Source organism: Leuresthes tenuis, unplaced genomic scaffold (assembly GCF_036924035.1).
Source record: "Leuresthes tenuis unplaced genomic scaffold, fLeuTen1.0.hap1 SCAF_12, whole genome shotgun sequence".
Classification (NCBI taxonomy): Eukaryota; Metazoa; Chordata; class Actinopteri; order Atheriniformes; family Atherinopsidae; genus Leuresthes; species Leuresthes tenuis.
In genome coordinates, this window is record NW_027325366.1 from 25,398,085 (window position 1) to 25,409,018 (window position 10,934).

The following is a 10,934-nucleotide window of genomic DNA, read 5'->3' on the forward strand; positions in this document are numbered from 1 at the left end:
GAGTTCAACTGTGAGACTGTTATTCATTGTAATTTAAGTCTTAACATAATGTACCTGCACAGAGAAGTAAATGCAATACATAGAGAAGAATGACCTCTACAAATAAATCAATATACATATAATGAGGAAGATGGGACACCTTCAGTTAATAGCTCATGCTGATGAAAGGGAAAATGTGTGAATTATTCAATTACAAGAGGTGAAGAATCAAATGTAGTCAACATCCAAATGATACTACTAAAAGTGGGATTGTCAATTTAAAAAAGACTTGTCCTGTTTAAAATCTGAAGCAGTTAGGGTTTGAGTATTTTGGGAGTTTGGGAAGTATTGAATAACTTCACTGCCAAAAGCTGTGGGACCTAGAGTACATATTAACTGTAACTGCCCATTTAGGAAACCTTTGTTTCATAATAATTTTCCAAAGTTTAATTAATTTATGTTGAAATTCAAGACACTTCTGTTCCCTTGATAAGTGAAAGGGGGTGGTACCGCTTAGCTTTTCTGTATTACATCTCTATGGAATCCAAACATTTAAATAGACATAGGAGAGAGAAAATGTCACAAGATACATACCAAATGGACATGACAAAGTTTATCATATTTCTCTTCCTTTTTTATTTCAGTGGCTACTTTGCCAGGCGTGCTTCTCTGGTCTATGAAACAGATATGGCACATTTTCTTCACTACTTGCTTATATCTAGCATTTTATGAAGCTTTGTTTCCCAGAGTCATTTCAAAAGAGAGTATCATCTTTGAAATTTATTAAAAGAATTGACAAGTTGGTGAGATGGAAATAACCTAAAAGTAGCACAAAGGGTTCCCCCTTTGAAAAAAGATCCCTTAGTTTAGCTGTTTTCTTCATTTTACTGATGTAACCAAGAGCTAATCACAGAACTGAAGCTGTAAAAAAAAAAAAAAAAAAAAAAAAAAAAAAAAAAGCATGCCCATGTACTTTGACTTCAAATCACTGTTATCTGTGCAAATGTTCTCGGAGAAACATCGAAAACCATCTCAACCATGATAGGAGCCACCGAAGATACTTCACGACAATTATATCTTACTAACCCTGTAGACATCCATCTTTTTGCCAAGACAGATGTCTGCAGCTTCTAAAACAAAGCAGCAGTTGTAAAAGTAAATTTTGCATCCCAGCCCTCGTTTAACCCAGGTAAAAAGGCTCATCAACTGATGCCTTAAAGCTGTTTATACCTTATCTGTGTTTGGCAGCAAAATGTCTTCTGTGTCGCTGCTCTTTGATAGTTTGATATGTTGTTGTTGTCGGGGTATGTCGTCTTGCCCTCTTCGTGAACTCGAACTAGAGAAGACTCTTTGTTGAGAGAATCTTTTGATGCAGTTTTCTTGCTAAGTGTCAACAATGTTAAACCCCACTTGTGTAAGAGACAAATAACATCAATGTGATATATTTCCAGCGGAATGCCGAAGAAAAATCCAAACCAGTGTCTGAAACTAAAGGAACAAAAAAACCAAGAAGGTGTATTTTGTCAATGTATTTGGTTTGTATTGACTTTCAGCTATATCTTATATCCAAAGGCACAAGCGAATCAAGATTTTGGAAAATATTAATCTTATAATGGGGACTGTGTGGGAGCTCTTTTTTAAAAAAAAAAAAATAAATAAATAAATAAAAAATTTCCATTGAAATATCCTGTCATGTCTACGCTGCAACTTTAACCATTAAGACTGTTTCAACTGCTGTCCCAGAGAAATTACTCATTTCCTATCATCGTTAGCCCCAGTGCAGGCATAAAACTCTTGCTCAGACTCTATTAATGTCATGTAGGACACAGGTAATTTAATTCATAAGCCAAGCTTATATCAGAGTTGTAATGGCCTAATGATGAAGCATGATGTTTGAGTTTCGGTTAATAAGATTGCTTAATAGATGACAGAGACCAGACTATTATCTGCTTCTAAGGAGCAAAATATACACTAGGGAACACATTTTGCCAAGAATTGTGCACTTTTTGCTGCCAAGCAGGACCAGGTGCAGAGTATAGTGTGTACTTCAGACACACATGACATTCAAAACTCAAGACATTTGCAGATTATAAATTTAACTGTATAATTTTCCAACTATACTTATTCAGACAACCAATGAAGCCCCTTGTCCCTTTGTGATAAGTTATATATTTCAAACGTATAACACTTTTGAACTGTGAGCTGCACAGTCACAAGTATTTTCAATCCCTGCTCGTCCTCTTTGAAGTCCTTTGTTTGTTAAGGGGTGTTTAGTGCCTCACCAGCTACATTTTCTCAGGCTAGGGAACCAATTGTGGTGCATAAGTTCATCAATGTGTCAACCATTTTGTCAATAGATAAATTGAGAGATATAAAAAATGGTAAAACATTAATTGAAGGCGTCCTCAATGGTTAAAAAGCTTGTGGCAGATACATTTATGTGCTGGGAATCATATTATGGGTGAGATAAACAGTCAGCAACATGGCTGAAGAATCCTTAGAAACTCTTGTTTAAAGGCAGTGTTAAACACAAATTCATATTGCCAGGTTTTCTAATTTGTAAACTTATCTATAGACCCTTCCATTCAACTGGCATGGTAGGATTTGTCAAAACTGGCTATCAAAAACAAGGTTTGTCTTGTATTAGCAGAGATTAGCAGCTATTGTTAATGTTGTCAAGCCAAACAGAATTTGACCAGATGGCTTTTAGAGATAATTTTACTGAAACTTTTGATAGATATTGTTTCGATGATTCATGAATAACAGCATAACTACATGTTGACATCTTGTTCCGAGGTCTTGTTTTTTCCTGTCTTTATCTATCTCTCTGCCTGTTCCTGCCTTTAATTTCCTCATTCCTCAGTGCAGACAGGTATAGTTGTTTTAGGCTGAGAAACTAGAGCCTTGATAAGCATGGATTTCCACCTTGGAGGTGTAGGCAGGGGGGGTGCTGACACACACATTAATAACACTCTCTCTTTGCTTTTGTCTGTCTTGCTCTTTCTGTGTTTTGGCTGGATGCATATCAGCAGCTTCCTTTCTGTTCGTCAAACATATGAATAATAATTACACACTGTGCTAATTCATTGTTTCTTTCTGCCTCTATTCTTTGGAATTCATGCATACTTAAACTGCTATTATTCTGATATGGGTCATTTCATGGCTACAATAGGCCCTGTATAGCAGGTCTCTGCTGTGCATTGGTGTCCTTGGGTGTTTCATTGCCTGCATGAACCAAGGAGCCATTTTACAATATAATATGGGCACACAGGTTTTCAGAAATGATTTATTTATTTATTTTTTTTAAATCTTGGAGTGAATCTTTGCCAACTACATCTGGAGGGCAAAAATGGTTTTAAATGTCAAATTTATGTCACCAAGATTGATGGGGTTCAAATCCATATTTTTACCATGTATTACCACGTAACAAGTATAAGATTTCTGAGAGATTTGTAAATGGTCCCGATGTACATGTACAGCAACTTTTCTAGCAGAAAGGCCACATGATGGCCATTGATAGTTGTGTTTTAGTTAGTGGGGGAGTCATAATGCCTGGATTCCCTTAAAATGTACAATCCATACCCACAGACGCAGTGGGTCTTCTATTCCATATGTCACGTAGTGCTGAAAAAAGTGCATAGTTACTGCAGCAGCTGCCCAGCATGAACTGAGCAAACAATGACTCTCAAGTGGGCCTTTCACTTTTTTTGTGGGAGATATTCAGTTGTTTGCAATTTGTGTCACTAGACTTCACGACAACGTAAACACAGGATCTACAGTTAGGTTATCCTTATAACTCTTTTAGTACTAAAGTGAAAATTTGAAGTTTTAGAATATGGAAATGTACAGTGCTGCTGTACATTTTAGTGACATGTCCATGATGTTGTATTTTTTCTGAATAAACAGTAGTTATCAAAAATGTACTTTGGTAGAACAAATAACTGAATTTATAACCAGTAGGTAACACACGACATGGCTTGTTGGTTGCATCTCTGCTAAAGAAGAGCCTAATTTTAGAAGAAGCATTTACATCATGTGAAGCTCCGCTCATTCTCTGTGTCCTCCATCTGAACCCAGTGTTTATCTCTGCAGCAAACCCTCCTCCATCCTCATTCTGTACATTTCAAAGGAAGCATCAGCCTCTGATTTGCATAATCCAGAATGTACTGTGTGTGTGTGTGTGTGTGTGTGTGTATTGGAAAATTGGAAAGAGCACTGAGTTATTCTATGCAATCCCAAATCTAATTATCCCAACTGGCCTAGGGAACAAGGCCCTCTCAATGTGCTCGAGAAAGAAGCTGGTCAAATTTGAAAATGGAACAAAGGAAAAAAAAAAGTGACTGACATATAATTTTACTAAATATAACGAGATATTCTAATGCAAGGGAACATGTCACAGCTAACAAACTGTTTACCTGCCATTTTTGATTTGGTCTTTTTCAAATTTTCCTGATCTGAGTTAACGTGAGTGTGTGTGTGTGTATATATATATATATAAAAATAAATAGTTTCTTGAGGATTGGCTCATTGAAATATTTACCTGAATATATTTAAAGATAAATACCTGGAAGTAGTCTAATAAAAAGACTTGGGTTATCAAAAATGCATTGTAGACTTGTCAAAAAAATATATACAGGTTCTGAAAATACGACTACTAAAGTTGTCAGAAAACATATTTGTCTCACAATATGCAAAAGCAGCGTGCAGCATAGGAGCAGCACATATATGTACTCTCAATCAGATGATGATTAAAAGAATATTAGAAACTTCATGCACCAGAAAACTAAACCAGAGAAGTCTGTCCGTATCTTCATACTTGTTTTAACTAAGTTAAAATGCAGACTCCACAAACACGGCAAGTGCAAACTGGCAAAAGCAGAGACGCATGCACTACTGAGAGGTGAAGCTTGGCAAAGATCTGATCCACACGAGAGCCTCTTCAGATCAGAATCTTGCCTTCACTTAGGTATGCAGATCCACTTCTACCTCCCTCCTCAGCACTCCTCTCTCCATCTTCTCACTGACTTCCTTCATCTAAGCCTTCCCCTCATTAAAACTCTTAATTGACTCATTCACACCTGCTCATGCACTGGCTCATTTGGGACAAGCCTCCACCATCCGAGCAGATTTTCTCATCAACTATGAGTTCACTCCGGTGCACACTGTCCTTCATTCACCTACAGGGCAAAACAGTGATCTGGGACTGCATGGGTATGCGTGAACGCAAGTGTGTTAAAGGCCGACCAATTTGTGAGAGCACACATAAACATATAGAATACTTTATATAAAGGTTTGGTGCTAAAGAAATACTGAGAAATTTGAAACACTGATATTTTTTAAAATTTGTGGCATTAATATGAACAATAATTGAGACGGTCCTCCTCAAAACATGTCCCTGTGGCATTTTTGCCTACAGGCAGACGTAGTCAATAACTATGTTAGTGGAATATGCAACCTTCAGTAGTACTGAGAGCAACTGTATGTAAAGGGTGAAAACTGAGTCCATGGTGACAGTTGTATTGTAAAAAGTATTTTTTATTATTTTTTTTTTTTTGCCTAATCGGTTTCTTTTCTAACCTTACCCACATATTGTTTATTTCTAATACCAACCAATGATGATGCACCTTTAAAGGCAACCAGGAAGGGACAAAGTTTTTTTTCTGATGTGTTTGCATTGTGTTTACATGTAACCAAGGCAACCAGTAAAATGGCATCCATAATGGTTACAGTCACATTGTAAAATTAATGTATTTTAGACTCAGCCATGATATTTTCTTACTTTAATCAACCGAAGTTATTTTCTAAACCAACCAGGAAGTGACAAGTGTTTTTAATAAAGTGTTGTTATGCTATTGAAAGAACATATACTGTATTGGTCTCCAACTCATGTCACACATATGCCCGTAGTTAAAAGCACCATCGATTCACTGCTTCATCAAATCCCCCTCCTCTCATCTTTTGTGGGTTCCTAATCGAAAGGCTTGCGATGATGTCTGGTCTGATGTGGAAACACTCATGAGTCATATTTCCTTCTTCCATTGTAGGGGTGGTTGTTTACAGGACCCCATTTTGAAGGATAGAAACAAATTACCTATATGATCTGTTCCTTTAGAGGAATTGTGTTTTGAAGAGTGAAATGATGTCGAGACGGAGTGTTGCAAATTCTGGGAGAGCGTGGGTCAGTTTTAAATAAGTACAGTGAGAAGGGTTTGAGGATTTGTAGACAAAACATTTTCCCGGTAACTCATACAAGTATTCCCTTAGTCCTAAAAGGTAACTTGTGTAATTAATTCAGTGTAAATATGTAATTAATTCATTCATTTTGTCATTATATGAGTTTGAATGGAATGACAGCTCTTTAACATTGGGCAGTTTTGACACTAGAGTAGTTTGTTTCCCAGCTTGAGAGATGATGACATCATCAAACATCACAGATGGTTGTACAGCACTCATAAGAAACACCACTACGTACCCCACCTTTCAAAATTAGAAAAAAATATTTTTTTCATTTAAAGATGCAACTACTTCATAAAAACCTTTTGTTTGAAGAAATGGAAGGGACATGGCTGCCATAATTCTTCATTTAGATATTTACAGATGTAGATGACCATTGACAAGTAAGCAGCATGTTTTTTTCCTCTTATTTCTTTTACATGTGGGGTAAATAAATTTGTCACTTGCTGCACCCTGAACCATTCAAACTTTTTAATACTGTTGTTAATAAGATAATGCCCTATCAAGCATGGCTGTGTACAGCACCATTAGAGGAAGCACATTCTCCTCCCGGGATATGTATATAACTTTTGAAACGACCTCATTCAGCTCAAGGTATTTAAATTCCTATGAAGTATTTTCAGGGTTGTTCTGTCACCATAAATTATGCGGTACACAGTGTGTGTGGCAGTGTTAAAACAATTTTAACATTTTCTGCAGGAGGATGTGGTCTGCCTTTTAAATAACTCTAACTTTAAGGAATGTTATCCTTGAAGGAGCGTCACAGTATCAAAATCTTAGATGAGCTGGGCAAGGTTCTAAGGCCAAGTTTATATGATATGATTCTCAGTGTTGTTAGATCATTGTATTGTTCACAGTGCATGTAGCGTTTCTCTCATCCCCAAGAGTTTAAGAGTTCCAGAGGATTCATACTGCATGGTTGATCTGTGACAGGGAGTCACTACAAGATGTTTTGCTAGATTTAATTGCTGACTAGTCTTTCTGATTGCTATCAAATAGTTCCATTTGTCATATAGACATGTCTTTTTCTCATTAATAATGTTACAATATGGTCGAAGAAGCTCCTAATCCTTCAGTCTGCTTTCCTTACCTGATTGTTGAAAATAAGTTGCAGCTTATGCATAGTTCCTATAAAGTCTGTCTTGATGGCAGAAACATCAAAGCAGCATGGGTTTTGTTACAAACATGTAACCAAATGCGGCTCAGTTTCTTCAGTTGACCATAGTTTCTTTACCATACTCTCAAACATGTATAGTGATTTTTAAACTTTTATTTTCTGTTTGAAATTATATTTTCCTTTTCTGGGCTTCACTCTGTTGTGTTCCTTGAGCCCTGTCTTGTGCTGTCAGTGGCTTTATCAAACTGCAACTTTGTCTCAAATCTGGGCCATTTATTTGCAACTTCCAATATCTGTCTGAAATGTGAAAATCAGGACTACAATCTTATAGAGTGAACAAGGCTTGAGTCTGTATTAAAAAACCATAAACATTGGAAATTTGCAGAGCAGCAGAAAGTAGAGGGAAAAAAAGTGAAAAACAAAATAGAAGCAGGGATTGACAGACGTCTCACTTTAAGAGTGCCCACAAATTAGGAATGAAATAATCACTTTCAGCCACCTCCCTTTGCTCTCAGCCTTTGTCTTTCCTTTGGCCTGTCTTTACTCGCACTAATAAATGCCTCATCAAAATCACATTTCCTAAATGTATATGGTAACCTTTTGAAAGGGAAAGGAAATTAGACTTCCCAAAATACACCAGAAGCAGGTCTGTGAATGTAAGTAGCCAGTTGTTAAGTGTCCAAACTCTCATCTGTCACACAAAGACATAGCCTGCTCTGTCAAGGTCTTTGTCACCAGTGCACCATCCTGTCTCTTTGCAAATGCTCTTTATTTCTCTTGGCAGAATGTAGTTTTTGTTTGTCTAATCCTTATTTTTGACTGAATGCCTTTCAATTTACTGGCAAACATACTGTTCCGTGCATTTCTAATCATCCAGTTTGCATAAATTAAGTCTTGGAAGCTGCACAGAATAATAAAAATCATTCTGAAAGCGAACTTCTCAGCTGCTGTCACTGCTTCCTCTCATGTTCAGTCTTGTTTTCGTTTTTCTCATTTTCGTCTTTTCCCACAGAGAAAATGCCTCTTATGAGGCTTTACTGTGCTTTCTCTAGGCAAAAGGCCATAATGCTAATGGTAGGGTCACAGCAAGTAAAGTCACTTTTATTTATACAGCCAAGATTCACAAATTGCAAATAACCTCAGGGAGCTTAAAAAATAGGAAATGGAAAAGCGCCCCAAAAATTTGAGTAAATACTTTCATTCATCCAGGCAATAGTATATCTGTACAATATGAAAGGAACAGAGTCTGCTTGGTTCTTGAAGAACTTTCTACTGTCATGTGAGCAGCTTGATCACTTTTGACCTGTGGATAGTTCCGTATATTTAACCTTGTGCTGGTTAACACCTTGAAAGTCACTGGTGTTACATTTTAATCTTTGACCTACCAATGCATGATGAGAAACATATTGGTTGCATAAATAATTTGTTAAGGTCCTTGGGGAGGATCTAAGGAGCTAATGAGGGAATTAATCAACAATAAATTGTGCAGTTGACCACTTTTATGTATAAAGATGGTTTTTAAATGTCTAATGCTAATACATTCCGCAGTAAGTAGACACTGACACATTTATTTTTCTATTTCAGTCGTTTTACCAAAACATATTAAAATCTGAGTTATATTATGAATTTGGACTTAAATGTGCACACTGTTAGCTTAAGGTATACATATCCTGAGGGTGGAAGAGTTTGAGCAAGAACAAGAACCAATGGCCATCATGATGGCAGTCCTCCAAGAAAGAGTCTCAAGTATGAGGAGTTGGACACCGTCAGGTCAACTGAAGTAGCCTCAAATGGATGGGCTCCACCCAGAGTGTTTCATCCAAGGCTGAACAGTCCTGATGATTAAGGATCCCCTGAAGAAGGCAATTCTATCCAACTACTTGCAATAGCTGGCTTTATACAACAGGGTATGTCCTGTCAGGCATCAAAATGACAAAGATGAGTATGTACAAGGCTGAATACATTTGCAGGGCCCAAGATGGAACTGGAAATAACACCAGAGGAGCCAAGCACCAGCACTGTCTCACTGTACATTAAGGAGGGAGTCTGGCAGCTAGTGAGTGACACTACTGATACAGGAAAAAAACAACAAATGATCCTGTAGATATTAACTTGTAAGTGAATGCCTCATGCAGGTGAAACACAATAAGAGAGAGGAAAAGGATGAACCAACATGGAAGACGGGCACTTTCCCCATTCCATGTACCTCTGAGAGATTGAGGAAGTTCTGATATTGAGAGGTTTTGCCAGTGGCTAGAAACAACTGGTTTGAATGACAGCCTTGAGACACTAATTACTTTAGAACAGGCGTTGAGCACAGGACCAAGAGAGGCCGATCGAGGTCTACCACACCAGATGGGACTCAAGGTGCAGACTGTGCAAAAAGGCCTCAGACAGTCCAGCATAGCAGGGTATAAGATGCAGGTAGTTACGGCATACATGTAACATCATAACCGGGTGGCTAGAACAGAACATCTGTATTGATTGGAAGTCCAAGAGTTAAACTTGGAGACGATTCCAAGGGAGGTGGAGAACGACAGATTTATGATTCTGCTGGATTTCCAGGTCCAGACTGATAAAATGTTGATGGATAACCAACAAGACATTATGGTGATGGACAAACTGCATAAGAAAGCAGAGGTTATGAACATAAAAATCCCAAGAGACAATGTGCAACTGTGTCAGTAATATTTGGGGTATCTGTGATCTTTTTATCCCTGAGGCCTGCAAAAGGCCAGCAAATATAAAAGCCTAAAAAACAACCAGTCTTGCAGCTATTTTCATGCTCTGTGCCTTCCTTTGCCCCCTCTGCACCCTGTACTTTACACCACTCCAAGATTAGTTCTCCCTGAGTGAAGCTCGCTCCAGGAAAATGGCCTCATTAACAGCCAACACAGCCACGCTGAGGGCAATCTGGCTCTCTCTGCGATTAGTCCACAGAAGGCCCTTAATCTGCCTTGCATATGATGGACACTGGTAGAGAAATTGAAACCGTCCATGGCAGGACAGCCCTGTGTTATTATAACATAAAGAACAGTTATTAAAGTGTCTGCAGCATGGGGGAGTCAATCCTAATAAGCCCAACAGCGCTGCCTCTGCCCTCTGTTCCTCTGGATCTTTTCTCATTTCCTCCTCATCCTATCAAACGCTCACTTTCCAAACTCTTATTTCTTCCTGTCCATGTGTGCAATAAAACTGCTGTGATTAACTATATTTATTCCTTCTGTGATTTATTCATTGACAGTGAACACCAAATTAGTCCCATAAGATGGGTGTTGTATGGGAAATTGGAATGCAAGTATATTGAGACAAAACATTCAACCTGCAATCAATTTATTTTTGTTTGAGTCATTATCCCATTGACTGAAATTATATCAAATAAAACATGTACATTCAATTACAAGAATTTCTATTCCTGTTCTAAATGTATAACTTCCCAAAACTAGGAAATGTCCAATATAAGGAATTTAAAGAGTAAGAAATGTTTTATTCTAACTGTTAGAGGCCATTTTCAGAAATAAGTCTCTATCTATCTATCGTAACATGATGTGATAAAATATAAGGATTTATCCGAAAGTTCTCCCAATCTGACTAAGCCTTATTT